This window comes from Passer montanus, unplaced genomic scaffold (assembly GCF_014805655.1).
Source record: "Passer montanus isolate IOZ18808 unplaced genomic scaffold, ASM1480565v1 scaffold14, whole genome shotgun sequence".
Lineage (NCBI taxonomy): Eukaryota > Metazoa > Chordata > Aves > Passeriformes > Passeridae > Passer > Passer montanus.
This window is the reverse complement of record NW_024360941.1, coordinates 12,081,642-12,108,332: the sequence shown is the minus strand read 5'-3', so window position 1 is coordinate 12,108,332 and position 26,691 is coordinate 12,081,642. Positions and strand designations below refer to the sequence as shown.

The 26,691-nt window shown below is 43.7% G+C and overlaps 1 protein-coding gene across 4 annotated transcripts in view; it reads right to left on the bottom strand.

Annotated features, from left to right (window-relative positions):
- The window catches only part of STOX2 (storkhead box 2), a 142,369-nt gene that overhangs the window by 95,322 nt on the left and 20,356 nt on the right, over nucleotides 1-26,691 (bottom strand). For 2 of the 4 annotated variants that reach the window (XM_039700089.1, XM_039700098.1), the window contains exon 1: nucleotides 2,140-2,450. The exons of 1 other annotated variant lie outside the window; for it this stretch is intronic. The gene's annotated coding sequence lies outside the window, so the exon portion shown is untranslated. Of the gene's footprint in view, nucleotides 1-2,139; nucleotides 2,452-26,691 lie in introns of those variants that run through there. One more of the 4 variants, XM_039700091.1, reaches the window with a different exon arrangement.

The following is a 26,691-nucleotide window of genomic DNA, read 5'->3' as shown; positions in this document are numbered from 1 at the left end:
ACTTTTAAAAGCAAAATGACTAGAGACCTTTCACAACCAGAATCTCAGATGTCATTTGAAAAGCAAGAGGCTTCAGATTCAAACCCAGCCATTTCAAACCTGATCAAGACTGTGCTGAAGCCAAAACACCACAGACCTTAATTTTCCAGACAACATTTATATAGGAGAAGAGATTGGGAATTATTCAGTGGGGTCAACAAACTCCTCATTGTACTCAAACCATTTCTGATCTAATATAACCAAAAATTTGTGAGAATAATCAGATATTATTTATATATTATTATAGTTTCATTTATTTTTTGTATTATGTTTTATTTATAGGTGATCTATATTTATTTTTTACAAAATCTTGCAGGATGTGCTCACAAGATTCCAATGTCATTGCTGCAGATTAATCAGGGTCTAACCCTCTGCCCACATGAAAATAACACCTCCTCACAACCCCTCTGAATAAAAATTTTAGCCTTAAAGCACCCCATCCTATTTTGACTGCTTTTTTGTTCACATTTCCACTCACAAAATAATTTCTGATCCCTCTTTTTGAGCAAGTTGTTTCTGCTTTGTTTTCTGTAACCATCCTCACAAGGTATGACAAGGGAACAGGTCACTGTGCCTCACTGCCCTCTCCAGCAGCACCCCGTGCCCTGTGTTGTGAGAGTCCTTGCTTAGTGGTTAGCATTAAGCTTTCATGTTAGTGACTAACCTACACTTCTGAGAGTCTCTGCTGCCTTGCCCAGGTTTAGCAAATAATTATGCTTTTAGTGTTTCTGCTTTAGTTAATGCCAAAATTTGAGTTCTTTTCTCCTGCTAGCAGGAATGCAAATACATATTAAAGTAAAATGCCTATTTTCCATTATGATTTCTAGTTTTGCAATCTTCTACGAGTTAGTTCCACATATTTCTGTTTCTTGGGCTCTTTGTAGCTGGTATTTCTCTTTAGACACCTACAGCTATATAGCACAGGAACACCAAATTTATTTCTATACCCCTCTCAGATCACTTTTTGATGACAGAAATGTTACAAACAGTCTGGCACACCTTCAGTCTACAGCACATCTATTCTGTGAATATTAAGGGAGACTTTTCTTTCCAGTCCAGTCAAACCAACATATTTAAATGGGTAAAGGGAAGGAGGAAAAAAAAAGGAATACTTCTATAACATAATTGCATACTTATAAATAGCATGCTTTCCATGTGTGTCAGATATCAAATAGCTTAATGACAACTGATAACTGGCTGATTTCTGCAATCTGCCATCAGCTGCTATTTTCAAGAGAACATGAGCTATTCCTAATACCGTAGTTCAACTCCACTTAGTTGTGTAGGAAGCTTACATTTTTCAACCAGATGGCAGGTATGTGCTATTTTAACCAAAATCCTGTTTTAAGAACAGCGGTTGGTATAATGACAGTGCTTGACAAGCCAAGAAGAATTTAAAATAAAAAAAAGAAGTACATAACTACATAATACCATTTAATATTGGCCTTTAAAAATATAAAAATATAACACACTTATGAACAGCAACAGATGGGCCAGGCAATCAGGCTGCATGACCTTATTTGCTGGGAAAAAACAAGGTGTTTTGTTTAGTTTTTTTAAATTAAACTTCAGCTTTTATTCTCAAGACATACTTTGTACAACTAGGATGTGATTTTCCTCATGTGCGTATCAAGCCAAAAAGCCTCTTCTCCCTGAGTCAAGCAGGGATGAGCTGTTTGGCTGCATTATAGTGTGATTAATCCATGCAACTGCTTTAACACCCAACAGAGGGAAAAAGCCATCTCTAGAATAGAGGGTTTGATATGATACAAATAACTTGTTGTTAAACATCTCTATCATTAGAGCAATGTCTACTAATTAGGAAATAAATAATTTACACTGGCATTTCTACAGCAGCAGAAGACATTATCCTGTTCTTTTGCACTGATGTTTCCTAAATAGCAACAGAAACAGTAGCTGTGAAATCCACTTTACATCTCACAGAAGCAAAGTAATTCTGCATTTTTCAGAAGTGCCATAGCCTGAACATTTTTCTCCTGCACCCCAGTAACAAACATCAGTGCCTTTTGGGGATCTGACCCACTGCAGTCTGATTTTGCTGCCCGTAACACAGGACATGGTTTCCCCTTCTGTACTTACATTATGTCTGGAATCCTCTCTTCAAGTACAAATGGAGAATCAAGGAGTGAAGTAGAGCCTGGGTGACTGAGCAGCGCACTAAAACACCCCAGGTGATCTGTGGCTTCTCCTCTCTGCTGTGTCAGAGATTTCCCTTGTATTCAAAGCTCATTTCAGTGGGGAAGATCCAACGTCCTACCAGCCAAGCACACTGAGCCTTTAGATCCTTTAAAGCCCTACCGAAGCGTTCAGCAGTAGATGTCTCTATATTTACTGTTGTCTTTTTTTGGATATACGCCTATGCAAGAAGGAAGCAAACTCTCTTTATATTTCACACCCATTTGCACTACTTTTTTTCAGGGTGTTGCTGAACGAAAAAATTCCCAAGCTAGTTCAGCTCCAAATGGCCAACTACACAACCATTTATTTTCCTCTGGTTATCCTGACTGAGTTATTTTCACACACGCTCCTGATGTGGTGAATGACTTGTCTGAGCAAGCAAGATAATGCTTTAGGCAGCAGATTAGAAAATGCAAAAGTGCAGTGAGTCCTATAGGCACCTCCTGGGTTGCATCCTGCCAGTGAGGCTTGGTTTTCTACCCCAGCTGAAGCTGCAGGAGGTGCCCATCTCTCTGAAGGCTTATACTGGGGATCTCAGGCCCTGAGTGAGGTGCTACAATACCCCCATGTCCCAGCCCTGTGCCTGAACATAAACAGGGAGAATTATTTCTGCCAGCGGTGGATACCAGGGTTCAGCCCTGCTATTAACTGCAGTGACAGCTACTATGCTGCCAATCCAGGGCAGACTACTTCAGCCAGGACAGATGTATCACTTACTGGGGAGAAAGGAAGACAGCCCAGGAGCACCACCATTCCTACTACACCACTCATACATGGCTGTGACAAAAAGGTCAAAGAAAACCAGGGATAGAAGGGGTTGGACTGGTTTTCGCCCCCTGGACTGGCAGGATGGCTTTGCTTGCCCCATACATACCCCAGAAAAGGACAAAGCAGGTCCTCATGCCTTGCACTCACTCCTTCATGGCAGGGAGCACTACGTAGAAGTCCAGTGAGGCTTGGTTTTCTACCCCAGCTGAAGCTGCAGGAGGTGCCCATCTCTCTGAAGGCTTACACTGGGGACCTCAGGCCCTGAGTGAGGTGCTACAATATCCCCATGTCCCAGCCCTGTGTCTGAACATAAACAGAGAGATGGCGGGGCCTAGACTTGTGGGGTCATTACTTACACTGCCTCCTAAACTAAGAGTCTCAGGAATATCATCTACAGAGAGAACAGTGCCACATATTTACCTCTGACCACTCTAAGTGCCATGTGGTAACAAACATCAAAGTATGAAGAGTTTCCTGGAAACTGGCTGCCCAGCAGGGATGTGCTATCCACATCTCTGGAGGAGACTTTCCAGTCTCACCTGACTGGATCAAGCCTTGAACAACCTTGCCTGATCTCACAGCTGGCACTGCCCTGAGAAGGAGCTTCTGGATTCCTCTTCTGCTTGACTTCACTCAAACAAATGCATTGCTGACCACTGACTCTCCAGCCAGCAAGTCCTCACAAGCTCAGCACCCTCACAGCAACTTTGGAGCAAATTAACTGCAAAAGCACAGCAAGGTACCCTCCTCGAGCTAGGAAGCTCTCCAAACCAGGGCTCTCATAATGACTAATAGCTCACAGTGAAGAGCTTCTATCACATACAGGGTTGGGAGTCAAAAAGTGCAGAAATAAACAATGTCTCAGTTATAAAGAAGGATTTTCTAGATCCTTCGATAAGCTTTTACTTCTACTACTTTATCTGTAAGCTTTTACTGTAGAGTTTACTTGTTTTTGTTTTTACACTGATAGAAAAATCTATATGGAACTATCAAGAATAAAAATATCACTTTTTAATATTTAGAATAACTGAAAATTTGTTGTCACTTAAATCTTTACTTGAATTGGGAGTGAATTTTACACATGGCAACAATGAAACAATGCTTAGAAGGAACACCCTGACACCTCTTTTCACAGGCTCTTCACTTGAAATTGCAATTACAGTGATCTAAGTAGGAAAACAATTCTGACATTTAAAAAAAGCTGTAATAAAAGAAAACACTGTTTTAAGCTTGCAGGGAGATCTTGAATCACAGGTGAGCCTGGTCCATGGAGTACACCCCAGATGGTAGCAGGGTGGGTCTGTCAGCGGCACCTCACTGTCCTCCCCCAGGTACTGCCTCAGACAGTGCTCAAGAGCATGGCTGAGACACCCAGGGTCACATCCCCAGTGCTCAGCAGTGCAGAGTGCCAGGACAACTTCTCCCAGGCAGGGCCATGGTTAGGGGCAATTGCAAGGCAGTTGCAATCTATTCTTGCTGCAAAGACATCCCAAGAGCTTCAGCATCTCCCAATGCCAATCAGTCTGGCTCCCTTCCATGTGACTCATGCCCACGCACCAACACAGCTGGCACATGGCTCTGCAGCAAGGGAAGCCACGTTTCTCCCCCCAGGGGAAGCTTGATTCAGGCCAAAAGGTATTCCAGCCTGCATCTCAGGAGCAGTATCCACCTGTCCCCCTAAGACCAAGGCTTCTTAGCTCATTCCCTGTGCTCAGCCCAAGAGCCTCAGCAGTTTGGGCTCACCACACCTGAGCAGCAGTGATCTCAAGAGGGGCAGAAGGGTTTATGGATGGAGTGATGTACTTCAGATATTCAGAGTGCCCAGATCCCATTTAAAGTTCCACAGCAGGAGAGGAAAGGGAAAAAGAGATGAAGAAAAAAAAACAAATTAAAAAAGATACATAGATGTGTCCACAGAAACCTGAAACACAGACAGAGAGCAGCCCTGTTATCATTGCTGCAGCTGGTATAAAGACAGCACGTTTTCACACTGCAGTCACATTTCCAGTTTCTTCTCAGACCTACCTGGAGGGACTGAATAATTTGCATCTCTCTTTTTCCCATATTATTTGCACATTCCACATATTATTTGCATTTATCGTGAAAGGGTGGAGAATAATAGTGCTTACTGCAAGAAATAAATACATTTAAAAAACAAATCAGTCAGTGCTGCCAGTCAGACAGATGCAAAAGTTGACAAAATACAGCCTTTCATTATTTTTTCATTCCAACCCATGCACAAAATACATGAAATATAAAAGAGTGCCTCACATAGATTTTTTCCAGCTGAATGGAGCTTTGACAGTAAAGAACACTGCATTTTTCACATAATAAAATGTGATTTTCCATCAATTTTACCAGTAATGAAAATGTAACATACAGCACAATCACTTGAAAGCCAAGAAGTTGAAGCCAAGGGTGAGGTTAGAAGTTGCAAAACTGGGAGCCTCAAGGGAAGAAAAGTGGTGGATAGACAAGAACTGGTTCTCTGCCATTCACTGAGTTTTCTATAAATGTTCCCCCTACCCCCCAAAAGGGCTCCCCCTCCTCCTGTTCTTGGTACTCAGTGGGAGGGGCAGCCAGAGCAAAACCATCCATCTGGTTCCCATCACAGGAAGGGCTGCCTAGGCTAGCTCCTGCCAAAGCCTGTCACTGGCAATCAGCACGAGAGAGAACATGAGAAAACACAGCACAGCTAAGACAACAAACCTAATACTTTTAATACACCAATCATAACAGCAGTACTCAATTTTGTTCTTTACAGAAATATCACAGGAGTCAGATGGGTCATCCTGGTAGCCTCGTTTTATCTGGGAAATTAATGTAACAGGCAACACAAATGTTATTTTCTTATGCCACAGTAGATCCATCAGCATCCATTAGAAGTATCTACAGGAGTGAAAATATGGCAAAGAAGGATAATTTGATTAAGCAGGTGCAAAACCTTGCTACCTATTAAGACACTTTGTCTCCTTTTAGCTACAGCATAACAGACACAGCATTTAAATCCTAATGTTGCCACTGTAGCCCAAGATCTAGTATTTTATGAAAGCTTGGAAAAATGACCATCAAACTGCTCATGTTCTCTTGCCACAGAAGTTCAGCACAACCCTTCCCACCTCCCTTAGCCTTGCCAACCATGCAGAGCAATGCCAGCATTTCCACAGTTTCCACAAACTGCTTGTCTTGCATATCATCCTTTAAAATCTATCTTATCACTCTTTCATTTCAGATGGCCAGGGGCGAAGAAAAAAAAGCCAAACCTACATCCAAGCAGCCTATAGCAATACCTCCTACAGCTGCTGCCATGGGAATGAAGATCTGCAGGGATATGAGGACCTTGTGCCACTGGGTACTGCACACAAATGAAAGCAGAACTGCCAGCTGGACTTTGCAGGCACAACTTTCCCCCCACCTCGGCAATATAATCACACACTCCCCTAATTACTGAGTAAGAGTGGCTGCTAATTAACTGTCCAGAGTAATGAAATCTGACAAGGGTCAAAAGTGATCTGACAGTAGGGAACAGAGAGAGGCAGCAAGCCCTAATCCTTTGCTGTTCTCCTAACCTGCCTCAAACTTTAAACCAGTTCCCACTGGAGTTTGTTCTCTTCCCCACAGGCTACACAAACTCCTTGTGTAGAGTGCTTCTCCAGGTTTCTGAGAGACATATTTTCCCCATCACTTTGACAAGAACTGCCCCTGCTCCTCTGGCACAATCCTGCCATCCTGGAAGAACACACTGGAGCAGATGAACACTTTGGGATCTCCAGGAGGGCAGCCTGAGATCAGCTTTGCATTGCAATGCCTCCCTGGAGCTCCTTGCACCACAGTAACAACAGTACAACTAACACTCACACAGCAGCAACCAAAACTGATGAGTACCTTCACAAACACCTCCCCTTCCTACAGTTTCCTGTACTGCAAGAAGGGGACTGAGACGGAAAATAAAGAAGAAACCTCCTTCAGGAAGAATTACCAGGTCTCTGCCTAAGGATGACATAGCTCAAACTCCCTCAGGACTGTCCCAGGTACATCACTGTCACCTGGCTTGCCTCTCTCTATCTCCTTGCCTTTATTAGGTTGTTCCCACGCACATCTAAGAAGATTCTGGTGAGTGAATATGAATAACAGCTCTTTCTTCCTCCTTTCAGGAAACTACATCTCCATTTGTTTCTCTCCTCTCCCTGCTTTGGTATTTAGCTGCAAATGTTAATAACCCATTTAAGAAGAGGAAACCACCTTTCTAGGAATGACTTGCCCCAGGCTATTCCATGGGCTGCTCAGAAGTCAACCCCGTAATTTATACCTCTTTGGTCAAAGAGGAACATTCCCAGGACCAAAGAAAAGCACAGACAGAGAGAAAGATGGAAAGGGAGAGGAGATTGTCATGTTCTCTCTTGCACACTTAGCTGTTTGTTATTCTAGTGCTTTAAAAAGCAAAGACTACTGGCAGATCAGGGCTGAGCCCGAGGCCAAGTCTGCTCTGACTTGCTGCCATGTAATCAATGAGAAACTTTTCAAACTGTCTTCTTTCTTCCCCTTTGTGCATTTATGTCTCAGCCTGCTACACTGAAGCTTAGACAAGCCTCCAGAGGCTCAGACAGGCACCAGTGCCACATCCCAGGATGGGACCACAGCTGAGGGTAAGGCAGCAGCTCCTGCAGGAACCTGGCAGTCCTTACCCCTGACCTGGCTGCCTTCATCACACCTCCTGCCCTTCACTCCTGCTGTCTTGGCTTGACACTGCACGCTCACCTGCAGGTTGGTAAAAGGCTGCGTGCTGGTTGAACTCCTTCAGGTTTCTTCCTGGATCCTGGTGACCCTTCCTCCTGCCAGGAACAAGATGCACAACCATGGGATACGTGCAGGAACAAGCCATAGAGCCCTGCACATCCAAGAGAGCTGAAGAGTGTGCAGGAACAAGCCATAGAGCCCTGCACAGCTGCAGAGCAGGACAAGATGCAGAATGAGGACAGACAGCTCTGTGAAAAGCAGCTTTGAAAGAAGAGATATGGTGGAAACAGAAGTTGACCCCTAAAAAATGGAAAAAGAACAAAGAAGGTTGTGGAAGGGCAAGTCATCTGCTGTAGACTGAGCAACTGGGATTGTGAAAGAAACAACCAGGTTCCTGCTGATGGATTGATGAATGAGCAGGTCAATTTTTCTCCTAGACCTCCTATGATAAGAAGATGGGAAATGGTGTGTTAAAATCTTCATGAGGTAGAGCTAATAGAATGTATCTCCCATTTATCCCTTAAAAGTAATGGATCACAAAGGGTTTTCCTCCCTTTCACCATTCTTGTCACCTCTGAAGCATTTCCCCAGTCTTTCTGTACTGTAAATCCACACTTTAAAATAGCAGAAGATACTGTGTCTAGGTAGCCAGCCTGTTGTTTAGACACAGTCAAACCTAAACAATATAAAGAAGAAAAAAAGCAAAGGGGAAGAGACAAGCAGATGGGGTGAGCTGTGTAGACAGGCACTGCAGCCCAAGTGTTACTGAAACACGCTGAAGCACCATTTGCACACCTTTTAACTCCCTAGTTTTTACAAGCTTCAAAATGCAAATACAAAATCTGACTGCAAGGCAGAAAGTTGGGAGCTCAAGTTTCAGCTCAGAGCTACGTTCTCAGAACTACGTTCCCAGTGCTGTTGTACTTAAGGTTATAAAAACAATGCATCTATAATGAAAAGGCCGATTTAGCATGCCTCTAAACTAAAAAATAAATAAATAAAAAGTGATATCATTTGGAGATGTAGAAAAGGACCAACAGCGTAAAACATGCTTTTCATCAGTTGATCACCTATCACTTGTTTTTAAGTGGCTACATATATACCATTTTCACAGAAGTGTTTGCCAAAAATTCAATAAAGCTTCTGAAAGTGAAAGAGTACCTCAATACTATTTCGTTACCCTACACTGGCAAAACAATTTTGGACAGATTTTAAATGCATAATGGTTGCTATTGTATAGACTATGTACACTACACTTAGCAGAATAGCACCCAAAACCAGTAAAAATATATCCAGGAGAATTCATGTTAGGAAAAAAAAATACTTCCCTTCCTTTTCACTTGCAATTTCTGCAAGGCCAAATGGAGCAGGCTGCAAGGAGAGGGCAAGCACCCAGCAACACCTTGCTTGAGAACACACCAAGCACTCAGGTTCTGCTCTCTGCACCCTTCCAAGAGCCCATCTGAGATCCCTGAGTTTTAAACTAAACTAAACTCAGGGCAGCTGAGCTGTGATTAACTACCCTCATTAATGCTGAACTTCTTTGTTTTGATGAGGTAAATGAAAAACTATGTTTGTGCCCTAAGTGGACTATAAATCATCAAGGCATTTAGCCTCTTACCTTAGTACTGTCAAACATACTTTGCAATGGCCAAACACAATCCATATGATGAATTTATGTAGCTGAAGTCTTCAGACCACCAGTAATTTCTGCCTTAAAACCCTCATGACTAAGAAGAGAGGCAGGACAAGAAGGAAAATAGGGAATAAGTACCAATGACCTGAAGTGGCACAGATTTCCCAGAGAATATGATAAGTGGAGGCAGAATAAAATAACCCAGAGCTGAAAAGGCAGAGGTAATACTTTCAACTTTGTATTTCTGCGATCTCACATTGTGTGTCAGCAGAAAGATGGGTGCTTGCACAAATTGGTGCAAAACATGGGATCTGTGGAGGCAGATCAGATTTGGAAAGGAATCTGCCTTGGTCCACTGCTAGGGCAGATGTGCACCCATTGACTGTTTCAGCTCAGGTCACCTCCTATGGGGTTTGTCTGGGGATCCACTAAGGGGACTGCGGCCAAAGATCCCACAAAAATAGAGGGCCAAAACGCATTGCCTTCCTTTTCTCAGAATCACAGACTGCTTTGTGTTGGAAGGGACCTTCATAGGTCCAAACCCCAGCCATGGACAGTGACATCTTCAACTGGACAATGTTGCTCCAACCAGCCTGACCTTGAATGTGCCCAGAAATGGGGCATCTACTTCCTCTCTGGGCAACCTGTTCCAGTGCCTCACCAACCTTATACAAATTTCCTTGTATCCAGTTTAAATCCCTCTTTTATTTTAAAACCATAACTGCATGTGCTATCAATAAATGCCCTGCTAAAAAGTGTGCCCCCATATTTCATAGGTTAGATATTAGAAAAAAGGGTTTTCACTCATAGGGTATTGGGAAGTGCCCACAGCACCAAGCGTGACAGAGTTCAAGAAACCTAGAACAATATTCTCCAGCACATGGTGTGACTCTTGGGGTGGTTCTGCTCAGGGCCAGGAGTTGGGCTCGATGATCCTTGTGGATCCCTTCAAACTCAGCTTATTCTGTCATTCTTAGGAGTCTCCTTTAGGTACTGTTCTCAGAGCCTTCTGTTCTCCAGGCTGCACAGCCCCAGCTCCCTGAGCCTGTCACCACAGAAGTGCTCTAGCTCTCCAGTCATTTCTGTGGCCGTCCTCTGGACCTGCTGCAACATGGCCACGGCTTCACTGAGCTGGATGCAGCACTGCAGGTGGAGACCTCACGAAAACGGGGCAGAATCCCCTCCTCAGCTCCCTTCTGCTGAGACGATCTTTGTCTTTAACGAGGCCGGATCCGAGCGCGGCACCCTCCCCCGGCGCCGCCCGCCGAGGCCGCGCCATGGCCGCGCCTGGAGGGGCCTCTAGCGGCTCCCACACGGCACCGCGAGCGCCGCGGCCCCACTCCGCACCGCCGGCCTTCGCTGCCCGCTCTTTGCTGGCGAAGGCGCAGCAGCAGAAGCAGGCGGTGCTGGCAAGGATGCCGAGCGACCCGAGGCTGTCACCCACCTCCTGCCGTCAGCCCCGCGCCCCCCGGACGCCAGCTGTGCTGCTTGCCAAGGGTTTGCCATCCCCAGCTATGGGTGGCCTCCCTGGCCTCCGCGAGAGGCACCCCAGCAACTGGACGGCCAGCATGCTGGGGGTGAGCAACCTCCAGACAGCCCAGAAAACTTCATTTTTCTTCCCGTTTCCTGCAATGAAACCTGGATTTGCAGCATTATCTGGGTCAACTCATACAGTATATCAACATTCACCCATCAATCTGGAAAATGGGGATAACGGCGAGGCTGAAGGCTTGGATGACTTCAGGGTGGTATTTGCTGCATCAGAGATAAACACCCCACTCACCCTGCCAGTGTTCCCCGACACTTGGTCAGCAGTCAAATGCTCACGGAAACATTTGGGTGACAGAATTTCCCACTAACACTAAGTTCAGCACAATTGCAATTAGAGTCACTTTTTAAACCCCATTTAGAAGTGGAATACCAAAGGGAACGCAAGCACAGCCCCCCTGCATTCCAGTCAGTTCCAAGCCCTGTATTTATGGATAATGTCACTAAATAAGACTGTTCTGGTCTGCAGCTTCCTGCTCAAAGTAGGGCCAACCCTGACTTCATGTGGTGTTGCACAGGGCTTGGTTTACCTGGGCCTTGAAAACCTCTGAGAACAAAGCTCCTAGAGTCTCTTTAGGCGAGTTATCAATGCACAATTTTCCCTATGGAGATATTCTTACCTTAATATTTTCTCAGAAAATCCCACTCCAGTTTGCAATCCTTGTTCCTTGGAGCTGGCTACATCTTTCCCATAGATAGGGGCAGGCTGCAGTAAGGTCTCCTCCAAAACCATCTCTTCAGGGCTGAACAAAGCCTTGGCCCTCACTCTCTTCTTCCAAAGCACATGATCCAGGCCCCTGGCCATCAAAAGCCCAGCTATTTGACTGCTTCACACAATATACCACTCATGTTTTATAGAAAGTAACAAAAACGCTTAAAATACATGTGTGAAGCCACAGGTCCAAATTTCAATAGTTCTCCAACAAAAAGGCAACAAACCTACCAGATCTTCATTTATTTAAAGGAAAGGCAGACAGCAGAGGCCATCAGTGTTTAAAAAAATAAAAGCAACCCTCCTTCAAGGCAGCAGAGGGAACCTATTTACCATTTTTCACTTAGCTCTCTGTGAAATACACATTAACATAAGCTCTCTGTGAAATACACACTTACGTCCCTGAAAACTTAATGCCTTCAAGAGAAGTCATGCTCCAAAATGCTAGCATGCTTTATACCAAAAGAGTCTTCTGATTCACACACCAACAGGAGTATAATGATCATGTGTTACAGGTAAATTATTTGCAGGAAGGTCATGTTAGAAAATAACACATTGCAGTCCCAGAGACCACGCTGAGTGCCCAGCACTTGGGGAACACTACAAGAATGATTAGGACCTTTGTATCTGTTAATGGGAAGAACAATAAGTATTATGAGCTCTGAATACAAGTCCCAGGTGAAGAAAGCACAGGAGGCGTATCTGGCCAGCCTGGGTGATTACTCTCGCAGCAGTCCTCCTCCTCTGCTACAGCCATCAGCCACATCCTTGGGCAGAGCTGCTAGAAGTGCCAGTCAGAGCAAGTACTGAGCCCAAGCCCAGCTCTTGTACATGTTCAGGGGCCGTGGCAAGTCACTGCTGCATAAGTAGGAAATCCAGCCTCTGTGCAAAATGACATTTGTGCACACATTTGAGTTGACACTGTCAAGAGCTGCCACCTAAATGCTGGCACAAACACAGCACCCCAGCGCAGGGACACCAAATAAAACAGATTCAGCTGCCTTTTTGAAGCTGACACCAAAACCACCCAGCCAGACTGGTTAGCTGGCTATTCCACCTCTCTGCATCACAATCAGGATTTCCAGCCTCCTCCCCAAGTGAGCTGGAAAGATGAGCTGTCACCATGACAGAGCTGCATGGGGATATGATGAAATCACCAGGAAGGCTCCTGTTGACCTTAGGTAAACTCTAGAATACACCACAACAGGCTCCAGAGAAACTTGACAAAGACAAAAATTAATATCACTACCCTTTTGGATGAGAAAAAAAAAGTTATTTCTTTTTCTTTTCCCATACATTTCTGGGGACACTTGGAAGCATCTCTCCTATTAATGGCTAATCATTTCTTTTTCCCCGTTGGTTATACTTAAAAGGTAAAACCATCACACTTATTTAGACCAAGAAAGTATCAGAACAGTCAGTGAACAGTGCAGACTCTTTGAGAACTGCAGTTGATCTGGAAGACACATCTTTATTGTTTCAGCTGCAATCAGTCATTATTTTTTGAACTAACCAACACAAAAAAAAAATCTCCATTACTACTCAGCCTGCCAAAGCATACTTGAACTGCTTCAACACGCTACGCTGGAATTAAAACAAAGAGTTATTTCAGGTTTGTTTTAATTCATTACTAATGTGTCGACTGTTTTAGGATCCTTTGCCAAGAGCAGCTACCCTTTTCTGAGAGCTAATGAAGTTAAGATCAAAAGCACTGAGTCCTGGACGAGACCAGTGTCAGGGATCAGGTGGAACTGCAGGGCTGAGCAGTGCAGTGCATGGTGCCTGGCAGAGAACTGATTTTTAAAGCAAGGACCAGAAGTGAATTAAAGTTTAGGATGTTCCTCACTGTACAAGATGAACTTCCCAGGTTAGCTACTCCCTGTTGGCGACCCAGAAGGGTGTACAAGATCAACAGCTGCATCTGTTGGCAGCAGGTCACTTCTAAACTGGTGTTAACCACTACCTCTCTGTGTCTGTTTGAGACGCTTGCAGGGGGAGTCAGCCAAGGATCAAGTATGGTTACAAACAGGGAGTGCATGGTATGGATATAAATGAATGTTGTGTCCTGTGTCTGCAAGGGTGAGCTGCAGTGCTGGGGAGCAGCAGGGAGCCCTCTTCCCTTCTGATTCCAGAGATCTCTACACCCAACATTACACAGGCTGGACAGCAGATACAGCTTGCAGACCCCCTGTCACTTCTGCAGCTCTGCACTCTTGGAGTGCTTTGGGAATAGGCTGTGAGGCACTGATGCCCTGCCAGCGTTGGAGAGAACAGCCAGGAGGTAACAAGTTCAGTGTCAAGGCAGCACAGGGCAGGAGAAAGCAAAGATGAATCTCACCCTGTGTGCAAGAGGCTACCAAAATGCTTTGAGAATGTCTCCCTTCATGGTGCACTGGGTCAATCTGAACACAAACTCAACAGATCAGTGGAGAGACTCCCACCTGCACAAGCATGTTCACAGCACAAGAGGTGTCACAGCACCCAGCCAGAGCTGGGACCTGGCTACAAAGGGCTGGCAACCAGGGTGCTAATTCACAATGCATCTGTAAACACCTTTATTTCTCTGGAGCTACATCAAGGTCTGGAAGCAGAAAAAACAGTTACTCCAAACCAGAACTTGGCACAGTGCCTCTGCTTGTGATTATTTAAGAGCCAACACATTCCCAGAACAGTTAATAGCTCTGTGCTCTGCTCAGAAAGAAGGACTCCACAGAAACAAAAGTAGAATAAAAAGAGAGGCAGCAGTGCCACCAAAACACCAAAGTTATAAACGGGTTTGGAAACAGGTCAGGCATCAATGACACACAGCTTCTGCAAGGACCCCAAAGCACAGACTTGGAGGTATCATAGGCACAATTCAAAAGGCAGCTATTTCTTTCTGCTGTCAGCTGCGAGGCTTCAGATGGAGACTTTGCCCATTCTGGGAAATAACCCTTTAAACAAAAAGGGCAGGCACATTTGGCCTAGAGTCCGAGAAGCAAGAACCAAGAGCCAAAAAACATTTAGAATCATGGTCTGTAGGGGAAAACTCAGATGGTTAAGAGGTTACAGAGGTGGCAAACACATCCTGAGAATATAGAGACCTGAAGCCACGTAACTGTTTGAAAAGGATGGTCAGCAGTTGCTCTACTGCACAAAGAAGAACAAAACCTTACTATACACCTAATAAATTTTGAGGGTACCATGAAAACATCGAGAGTAAAGGCCTAAGATAGGATTTGTTGATGGGTTGTGAAATCACCCTCGTCAGGTTTTGAAGATAAACATCTAGCCTTCTCGAGGGCAAGGAGATGGATTAGAAGATCTCTTTAAGTCGATTCTGGCCCTGAATTTCTAAGACTATTCCATTTCCACTGGTATACCCTTTCTTCTCAGTAGGCTTTGATTATTAACCTTAAAACCAAAAAAATCTTGTCCTTCACTGACTTCTATGATGCCAATTCTCATTTTCTTCCTTCTTATTTTATTTAATCAACAGATTGTACACCTCTTTATCAAACCACAGGGAACAAAACTTCTTCATACATATATTGAATATGATGGACACAGAGACAGCAGCCCTGCCAGCTTTAAAACACAATACATTGATTTACTCCATGGTTGAGTCTTGCACAACATCCCCAGACACTAGCTTATCAAAAATAAATAGTGAATTTTGCTGAGCAGCAGAAAGTCAGAGGTGAGGGGCAGCAGGGGATAACTGAAAAATTTAAAACTAATATGTAATAGTCAGATCTGTTTCCTGTTTCCAGAGGTAAAGGAATTTCCTGTTTCCAGAACTGGCTATTTAAAGAAAATCCTGACAACAGAGGGTTTGGGGTTGGGTCATTTTCCTAATAATGCCAATGAAAATAAATTAATAGGGCTGGTGTTCCTGAGCTCATTCTTTGGAAAGGAGTGGCCTCTCATTTGCACGCCACACAGATCACCACATTGCCAGGTGCCTTGGTGATGGAGGATGAAGAGGAGGCTGTGGCACTGGAAGGCCCAGCAAGCACCCACAGCCTCTGCAAGAGGGCTCTGCCATCAGCCTCTTCTTTCAGTTCATGCCATAAATACTGAAGTCAATCCAGACTGACTAGTAGGAACACAGGAACAGCAAAGGGCCCTACAGCCAGCTAAAAATCTTAGCTGCCGCAATTATTTCATGAAATACCCAAAGACTTCTTTTCTCCAAAAGCTGGATTATTTTTGTTACAGCTGTTTTTGCAGTCAGTCAAGGAGGGGAAAATAAAATGTTTTAAAAAATCCTAGATTGTTCACTTGTGGAGTATTTCTGTCATTTTAATGGTTTTCATCTCTGCTCCAGGGCAGTTCAAACAGCTAAAAAATGGGATGGAAAAATGTGTACTGAAAGGTGCAGCCCTGCTGGAAACTGCAGGAGAGCTCTGACCTCCTCAGTATAAAAAAGGTTTGACATTGGAAGTGCATCTGTGTTGTACACTGTGCATTTTGAAAATTGGAAGATTTCATAGATTTTAAGTAACTAAAATTGCTTTTAAATTTTTCTTTATTTATTTAAGTTATATTTGCAGGTTTTCAACACTTAAGAAGCAAAATTCTCTCCAGGTTCTGTCTTGAAGAAAAAAAAGGCTGTGTGGCCCTTTGTATTGTGTTGCATCAGGATTTCATAGTAATTGGTGAAAGAAAACCAAACTGATTGATTTGCTGGGGTTAGCTGGGACCAGACTTTCATGCAGGAGGTCATGAAGGTAGAGGGAAGCTGGGGCTACTTGGGGACAGAGCCAGGCAGTGTGACATCCACCACTCTGGTAAGCTCACACGTGCACAGGCTTGCAGCTAGGGACCCTTCCACGGTAGTAGAGGTAAAAAATACACAACAAGGTATTTCTAGGGATGGAAGCAAGGCAGCCTGTGACCAGTGTTCTGCTCCCTGCTCTCCAGGGGCCCACTTTATTCTTCCATGCATAAAATGACTCAGGGCTCAAAGCTGCACACTCCATGTTTTCATTTTAATCAATTAATAAAAACACCATGACTCTGAAACTGACCTGATCTACAAGTAGAGAGCAGAACCTGAGAAGTTCCACCAGTCTTCATAACACAGGAGTTTCCTGATGCTCTTCTTATTCCTGACTCCCCAGGAACACACAGTCTTGCCCACCTGCCAGTTAGGCAAAGCACATTTAAGCAGGCACAAGTTTCAGGGAGAGAAAGGGAGTGGAACAGGACTGCCACTAACTACCCTTCAACTCCCTTGCATCACTCCTGTGATTAAGGGAACTGGAAAGATTTGTTATGGGGAAACATGAGGGATGCCCAAATCCAAACAGGAGAGCAGGTGGCAAAGACAAATGGGTAGAGGAGAGGGGATAAGGCTTTCTCTAGCTACCACTTCACATGATGCAGGGCTACACATAGTGCTGGTCTTGCAATACCTGTTCTGGATGGAGGCAATTAAAAAAAAAAAAGTTGCTCCAGATATTTGCAACATTGAAATTAAGCATTGTTTTGTCATTGGCATTATCTCAGCTGTGAAATATTTGGGGCATTTGAGTCAATGCATAGACAAGTGTAAAAAGGATTGAAAAAACAAATTTCCTGCCATTTTTCACATTGAAACAGATGCTCAGTGGAAACTGGCCATCTCACCCCAGCTGCCAGAACCCAAATTGCCTATTGCAAAAGCCTGGTCTATTTTTCCTGGACAATTTTTCCACCTGTTTCCTGCTAGGTAATGACACCCAAGAGCAGGGAAACAGCAGTGTTTAAGGGTCATGGTCATAGCACTACCCACAGGGATCTGTGCAAAGTCTGTACTCCAGATCCATTCAGATGGCAGATGCTTTTACCCCATCACACTCCGAGTTTGGATTTTTGGAGACTCAAAAAAACCCCATCCTCACCGCCAGCAATCTGCCAGGGATGGCCTTCCTGCTGCTGCCACCAAGGAGGGCTGACATGGAAATCAGCAAAACACTGACACTCTGGCAACATCAGCTTGCTGAGTCTGCTGTGAGGTGGCTCCTCCATGTCATGGGCTGCAGAAAGGCTGCCCAGGGCAGTCCCAAACACAGAAACCCCTGGGTTAATATGGCACTCTCTTTCTAGCATCCTCAACAGCTCAGTGCTTTTTTCTGCTCTGGAATTTCAGAGCAGGCCAGGCCCAGCCAAGCTAAGGACATACAAGAAGGTTCACAAAAGATTTTCACAGTGGCATTTGATTTTCTTCCCACAAGTTACAAGATCTACTTGCAGCCAGCAGCTATCATAGAATTTGCCAGAGTTGTCATGATTGGAGCATGCAGAAGCTGCAAGCATTATTGCATGCATTTCTCAGAGACTGTGGTATTTGCCATGATGCCATAGGACTCCCAGTGTGCAACCACAGCAGCATTCCCAGGATTTCAGGACTTGAAAAGGCACAGAGCTTGAGGTGCGTTCACTCAGCTCCAAACCACTAAAAATGCTAAAAGGCAAATTCTTACCTCCTCACTCACTCTCCCCGTAGAGGAATACCAAGATGGTCACTCCAAGCCCCCAACAGCATCACCAAGAGCCATGTGAGACATTTCCTACCAGAGAAGGACCAAAGCTGCCTCCTGAGTGACTGACCCCCAGAAACAGAGCAGACATTGAAACAAGGCTGTAGAATCATGACCAAAAGTCAGGGTTAATACAGCACAAGTAGCAGTAAGTTATTCAGTAATGTGAAGCATCAAACCTCCAGTCATTCAGAAAGTCTGGAAAAAGACAAAATCAGCTCAGATTTCAAAAGCAGCAAAGCAAGTGCAAGCTTGACAGCAAGCATTCTGCAGTTCCCGACCTTTGGAAAATATTGGAAAAGGTATTAAGCAGGGGGAAAAAAATTAAAAATCAGAACATGCCTAGACTGCCTCTACCCTACTGTTTTACAACTTCCCCAACATACCTCTCCCATGAGGTGGAGGTGGCTGGCAGGGATAAGAAAAGAGAGCTCCTGAGGTCAGCAGTAATAACCTAGGTGACATAACTAATGAGAGCAGAAATAAGTAAGCCTGGCTTACATGCTCACCTTCATCACTGCTAACACCAGTGGGAAGCATTTGCCAAGATTAATCAGGTCTAGACCACAGCAGGGCATGGAGCTGCCACCAGACTCGCTTCACTGGGAGAAACGCATGCAGAGGAACCAGAAATGATGTTTTCTTTTCAATGGCAAAATCACAGACCAGAGCGAGTTGCTCCAGTTCTTGGCATGTAAAGTATCTCCCACATAACACAAATGAGGACATCAGGTATTAAACTGAGGGCTTGCTGAATGAGAAATTTTTTAAGAGTGGGGTGGTACAGGGTTTTCCTCCCTCATCATGTAGTGGCCTGGATCCTGCATATTTCTGGCTTTTTGCACTGTGATTTAATGCTACAATGACTTTAGTCAGAATTAATAAGACAGCTTGCACACCAAGAAAATATTTAGGCAGTATTTAAAAACAAATTCTGGGTTTGGGGTTTAGGCATAACTGCAAAAAAAAAAAAAAAAAATCACCATATGTAGGCTAGGTGCTTGAAAAAGTTAGTGAGAGATGTTCTAACACCATTCCTGCAAAAACTTTGTGATCATCATGAACTTCTTGGTGCAGAAATAATTCTCAAAACCTAGGTACCTAAATTATTCAGGACATTCAGATAAAAAAAAGCAATTGCTTTATGGCGTAAAACCAAATACAGGGTCACTTCCATCTTGTTCTTTTAAAGCTAAACCAATTTCATTATACGTACTTAAACTTTTAATTGCTGTTGAGATACCATTTACATTTAATAACTTCCATTTCACATAAAAGCTGTGGCAGTCAATGGAAGAGACAACAGCTCCATGGAGCAGAAGGAGGAAAGACAGTGGCTTACACACAGAGAAAAGATATCATTAGCATCATCTCCATGAAACAGGACAAACAGCAATGAAACTAGAAAAGAACAAAAAGCAGAAGGGGAAAAGCAAATAGTATGTCAGGTAGGTCTCACTACACAGGAAAATGGCTAGGCTGAAACTAGCTCACAGACAGCTGGAATGCTCCAATAGTCAGACTTTTTTCAGATCGCATCAAAAAATTTATATTCAGCTGCTTAAAAGAGAAATCTGTGTTCTCCATTCTATCTGGAGGCCATTCTATCTGGAGGCCATAACTTTCTTACTAGAAGATACTGCTATTGGAAGAAACTGGATGACAACCATGAAATCAAATATTTATTTGCTTGTAAATACAGGGGCACTAAGAACCACTTACACTTAAATATTGTTTTTACCTTTGTACTTATATCTGTATCTAAGCAAAACTTTTGGACCACTGTTATCTCCCCAAAATTTTCATGGAGTAAGCTGTGACTCTGCACTCAGGTTGCTCCTTAAAAACATTATAAAAATCCCAAGACTTTGAAGATCAGCTCCAACACCCCTTATAGTGATTGCCAGCTGCTTTCAGGTGGAGCAGCCTTAGAGTCGGGAGACCGAGGAACAACTAATGACAGCAAGTCTTGCATCTTGAAACTGTCTCCTCCTACATGTGGTTTCTGCACTGAGACCAGGACACACTGAATACTCTTTAAATCCAAGGCATAAGCCTTTGCCTATAGGCTTGGTAGAATTAGTGTAATGCTATAGCACAATACAATTCTTAGCACAATTGCTCCATATTACACTTTTTTCTAAACCACTGGTTTATTTTCAAGGTTTAAACATTTTTCTTTTAAACGGGAAGATTTAAAATAAGCATTGATATTGTAGATATATTGGCTATTACATGTCTGTCTGTCTGTCTATCTATCTATATATACACAACTGTCTCTGAAGGTCAGGACACCTCTGGACAGCACACACATTGCTATCAGCCCTCTGGGGCTGGTTTAGTTTGCCTCCAAATTTTAAAGTCTACTCCAGAGCAGATTCCTCCTGGGATAAGTTTAATCCTGTAAAGAGCAGTAACAACACGCTATCCACACTCTCAGAGTGTGCCTCAAGACCTCAGATCTGAAGAGTCATTCACCAGTAATTTGTTAGAGAAAGAGAAATTGGTATTCCCACACCCTTTGACCTTGCTTCCCATACCACCCAGGGAAACAGGGGCACTAATATGCCTTGACCCAGACCCACACTGCAATTGCTCAGGGCTGACAGATGTGTATTTCACCACATACCTATGACAACACTTTACATGGATTAGCTGGTTTGACTCAGTTCTCTTTTGAAATATGAATACATCTTAAAATTACCTAGGAAGTGGCACTGCCTGTGTATCCAGGCTCCCTGGTCAGAAAAAGGTTCCTTTATTCAGGTTTGAAGCATGGTTTCCCCCTGCAAGTTTTCATTCCCTTCTCCCCTGACCTTTTGAAGTGGCCAGCTGACTAATGCCAGTTGTATTTGCCATGCTGCAGCTCACAGCCCAACTGGGCAGGCTGGCAGCACTGCCCAGATAGATATGGGAAGTCCAGCTTTCCCAAACATGGGTGTTCCTATTGCATAGTCAGACAAACTGAGTACCAGTAGTAGGCCAAATAATTAAATAGCAAGCTTGTATTTAGTGCTTTTCATCCATACACTCCAAACATTAAAAGAGAAGCAGTGTATTATTACTATTATTGCTGTTTGCTATATGGGGAAACTGAGGCATAGAGAGATGAATTTCCCTATTAGGTTCACCTAGTGGGTTGGAACAAAGCTTGGGAGGGGACCTGTTAGCACAAGTTTGAACCTAAATAGCAAAGAAAATGAAGTTATTATCTGCATTCCATCAACTGCTGTACCATATGGTTAGATGTGGGCACGAGTCCAAGCAAAGCACCCAAATGACTCCTTGAGCTCTAATGCAACAAACAAAACCCAAAACTTACATCCACTTATTAATCAGTGTAATCCCTTAAGCTTTGCCTGCGTTTCTGCTGACACTATGTTATGAGGATCTATGCTGAAAATTTAATGAAGGATAAACCCAGCAGATGAGCACTGTCTCTAATACTACATATACCTGATCCCACCTTCCCAAAGCTCTCAGCTTCCAAAAGGGGTTTTTTTTCTCTTTTGACTACAGGCTGTTTCCATTCCTGGTAAGATGGTACTTTACAGTGTACTTTAACAAAGCGTTTGCTAAGAGCACCTTGGTTCCTGATTACATCTCAAGCACGTGTCAGGAAGATACTGCACACACTAATTATTCTTTATCTGAATCAGAGATTCTGAGATTTAATAATTCAGAGTCTGAGACACAGGAATGAGCAAGTCTTCTGTTATTAAATATTGTACAGTTTACCAAATAGAAGAAAAAGGAAATGAAAACCAGATATAAATTACCCTTGTTTCCTTTGAAAACTGCTTTGTTCTGCTGCCCCACTGCTTGAAGCAGATGAACTCATGTACACCAAGAAATAAGGAAAATTAATCAAGGGATAAATGGCAGGAGAGGGAAACCTTTACATGGGTGCCTTGTGCTGATGGGCTGGATATGCAGAGATTTTTTGTATGTTTAAAATGACATTTTCTTTGGCTTCTGCTCTCAAATCTTGAATCAAGCAATTCTGGATTGCAAGTTCTGCCCTTGAAGACCTGCCAGAGGGCCTCCAAGGAGAAGCGGGGAGAAGACAAAAGAACATACCATGACTGCTCCACTGATTCTGAAACCAGACAAGCGTGCCCAAACCAGAGTGGATGCAGCAACACTACTTCATGTCTCACATCCGGGGGCTTCTGCTCCTCTGTATTTTAAGGGTTTGGGCATTTTACCCAAGAAACAAGTGGTGACAATGTTCACCATGCATCCAGGGGTAAAAAACACAGGTACATTGACAAAAGGCTGTTTCACCAAGAAAGCTTACTTTTTATGTCGTCCATAAATTTGCAGACACCTTGCAATTAATTTCTGAAGTGGCTGGGATTCTTTTTTGTTTCTTACAAAGGTCAGCATAAGAACTTAACCTCACTGACAGGCAATGTTACACTAGGGAAAAGTTTACCAGAGCTGTTAAAAAATATTTCAGTACTCAGTTAGGATGCTGTTTATTTCCTAGGCTAGACTAAAATGTGGAAGTACCCTTATGTAGAAAGGTGCCCACCTGCCTTAGACCAGGAGGGTAAGACAAGGAGAACTGAGGGGGAAAACAACACCAGAGCAGTTGTGTCAAGGTTGGGCATTGACAGGGGACTGGACATGCTACAGAAATGGCATCTCCACACCAAGGTATGAAGGTGTCCAGTGGAGGCAACCACTGGGGGTATTTCAATATAGCAAAAGTAAGGCCCAGCCAACCCAGAAAGACACTGCAGACACACACAAACAAGCCCCTCCTCAGCAGCTTGGTGGGCAAGGGTAGCACAGGGAACAATACCTGGCAGACAGGAGGAAAATGAGGTAGAGCCTGGAGGAGCTGAAAGAGTTGTGCCAAGGGGCAGCGACAGCAAGTATCCAGCACAGGTGAGCCGGCACGGCTGAAGAGCTGGGGGAAGCAAGGCCATGGTATATGTACACGTGTGTGTGTGTGTGTGCCTGCGTCAGGTGAGCCGGCAGCAAAGAGGTCTCAGTGCTGATGGCAAGAGGTAATTATAGCCTGCAAAGGTTGGAGCTCGTAAAAATGGAATTAGATTTCCTCGAAAGTTTGCAGCCGCCGATTCTGCACGTAGTCTGGACGCAAGGGATGAGCAAGAGACTGAACAACTAACTACTCACTTTGTGTCCAAATGGGATAGGCAGGCAAAAATTGTTAAGGGATCAAGAAAAGGTGTTTGGGAGGGAGGGTAAGGAAATGGCTCATACCACCAGTAAGCTACTGAGCAGAATGTCAAAAGAAAGGCAATGAAAGGCTAAGTGGGAAGCAATGAACAAGGGAGAGCAGGTGAGCAGTGTGGAAAGGGTAGCCAAGACCATGGAGCAGGCTGGAGTACAGCAGGCAAGGGACTGGACTGGTGAGAGCCAACAGGAATCTGCAGGACAGCCCAGAAAAGGGGCAGGGAGAACTGAACCAAGGGCCAGCAAATATCCGGAGAGCTCAGTGAGGATCAGGGGATAAGGAAGGAGGAGAGTTGAAAGCAAAGCAGTCAAACACAGATGGCAAAAGGTCATAGTGGCCTGGCCAAGAAAGGGTGTTGAGACACAAAAGATGCGAAAATAAATCAAAGTTCAAGGAGAAAAGTTTCCTCATGCACACCAGAAAGACTGTAGGGAAGACAGAGAAAAAAACCAGAACTTTTATATATCATGGGTATCAGAACCCCAAACAGACACAACCCACAGGCAGGGTTTATACAGGTGTTTTACCTTCTGCCTGAGCCTGAAATTCTTCAGAACAAACATACACATTTTACAGGGTACGATTAAACTCTGCTCTGCTTCCCACCCCTCTGTAGAGGAAAACCAAAGCCTGCCAAGATCCATTTTACTTCATAATTTCCTTTCTTACTATACCACAAAACTAAACAAGCACAGTAACAAGATTCAGAGAGATCCATGTTTATTTCCCTTTGCTGTGTAGGGCACAGTCCAGCCAGAACAACGACGACAATTATTTCCTACAATTATTACCACATTTCACACCCTTTCCTCTGGGTTATGAGAAGCAGCACCCCTTCCTTGACAACACCTACAGTGAGTTTCCTTCCTCACCACAGACCTGCCGATGGTCTCATCTTTATGGGTTTTTCACTCTCTCCCCTCCCCCTCCATAAAGAAATAGGGTTTCATTTTCTACCAGAAACAACCCAGTCCTCAATTTCATCAAAAGAAAATAATTCACTTGGCACTTGTTAAAATATTTTTAAAAACAATCAAAAATCTCATTTACACAATTATTGCCCCATTCAGAAGCAAAATCTGGTTCTTTAAACCATCACTAATTTCTGGCACAAGGCCCTGTCTGGCCCGTCACAATTAACACAAGGCTGTCTGTTTTTCTGCACAGCAAAGGGGACTGTTCTGCATGTTCTCTGCAAGGACGGCTTTGATTTATCTTCCTCATCACTACCGGATGCTACAACACCATTCCCTTGATGACACTACCAGTTACTTTGTGTAACTGTGGCCATTTTACCCCTACAAACTTCCATCACTCCAAATACACTAATTTAGACAGAAGGGATTTCCCAATCTCTTGCTGCAGTTCTGAACTGGCTTAGTTGCAGATCCTTCAGGGGTGTATCAACAGCAAGCCAGAGAGCACCAGCCATTTTTAAGAGCTCTCCATCAATATCCCTGTCAAATTCACTCCAAGGGAATGCCATAACAGTACAAGGACATGCAACAAAGTCTTCAACTTTATTTTCATTTTGAGGACAAAAAAGATTGAAACAAAAACACAGTTTGTTTTCCCAAGGCCTGAAGAGTCAGTCACAACTCACAAGGAAAAATATGGTCTGTGCTAAAACAAAATACTTTAAATCAAATAGACGCGCTTTGGAGGTCACATTTAAATTCCATGCACCTTGTCATCTCTCTGTATGGGAAAATAAATAATTTTATAGGAGGAAAATGCTTTATCTCAGTTTGATCAAATCACCCTGGGCATTAATGGGGGTGATTTGAGGAGAGTTATGCAGAAGTTTGCACCAAGGGGCAAGAAACCTCTTCAAACCACAGTGCAAAATGAATGTTTTGGAACTAAAGTCTCCTTTTTCAGTACAAACATAGTGTGACAGCTAGAAGACTCTTGCAGGCACATCTTTGCCAGACACTGCCCATCCACAGGCCCAAACATATCCTGCCTTGGATCCACCTTCAGCTTCCTGACCCACCTCCTCTTCCTCCTTTCCTGGTAACACTCTTTTAATTATAACTGAGATAAAATAGCTAAATGGCCACTAGCAGGCTAATAAGCACAACACACCTACAAGCCTAATTTCAGAAGATTACATCAAGCATTCCTTCTCAAGCTGAAACTGCTCATAGGACTGTGGGATCAGGACTTGAGCAAAATATGTGTATTTTGCAGGAGAGAAACAGGAGGAGGAATAAGATCCTGTATCACCTTTAAACAAGGTCATGGGAGAAAAATACAGCTATTTCTTAGTCTTCTTTACCTGTCAGGTCTAAAACACAGCCCAGCCTGACAGCAGCACTTAACCAGCCTGCATTCTTCACTGGGATAATTACACCTGTAATAGCTGACCCTCTGTTCTGCGCTGCGTCAAAGGGGTTTGCCTTTTGTAACATAAACCCAAGAAATGGCTTAGAGCAAAATGAGTTAGGCTTTTCCAGTCATCCAGCAAGTCACACATAGCTTCGCTTCCACAAGGCTACTAATAAGCTGGACAAAGCCATTACAGAATCACAGAATCAATTAAGTAGGAAAAGACCTCCAAGATCAAGTCCAGCCTATGAGAGAAATAAGAGAGAGGGTGAAGCCAGTACGTTTATGTAGGTCAATTCAAGTGAAGATGCAGGCTGGAGTGCAGCTCTGTAATAAGGTTTATCCACAGCAAAGATAAAGGCCTGATTTTACAACATTCTGCCTCTATTTTAGAAGTGGAGAGCAAGTACCATAATGCCAACAGAATACCACAGGAACAAATCCTCCAAAATATGCAGCAAAGCAACCTTCACCAATGGCAAGGAAACCCACTAGATTCCACACTAATACATCTCTCCTCATCTGGGCTTTTTAATGGGGAAGAATAGTTTGGAAGAAGAGAAGAATGGGAATCCAAAATGCAGTGATAAAACTCACCTCCTCAAGAAGCCACTCTTGTCTATTCTGTTCACATTTTGATCAATAAATTCTCTACATCCAATATCACATTATGCTTAAAGCCCTAAAACCCCAGCCACAATGAGGACCTACTGCCACACCACAGCACTATATATACACATGTACATGTACAAGACCCACAGGATGACTTACATGGGATTTCCTCTCCAAATTAATATATAACCCAGATGTTCTCTTCACTTTTATTATTTCTGTCCAATTTCTCTCTTCCCTCTGTTCTCCATAACACTGACACCAGACATAACACATACAGTGATGATGTCTCTCAGCCACCAATCTGGTTGGCTGGGCCAACCAGATCATGCAAAAGACTAACCTCTGATACTAGGATTCGCATCTGAAAGTTTTAATTTTCTTAAGCTTGAAG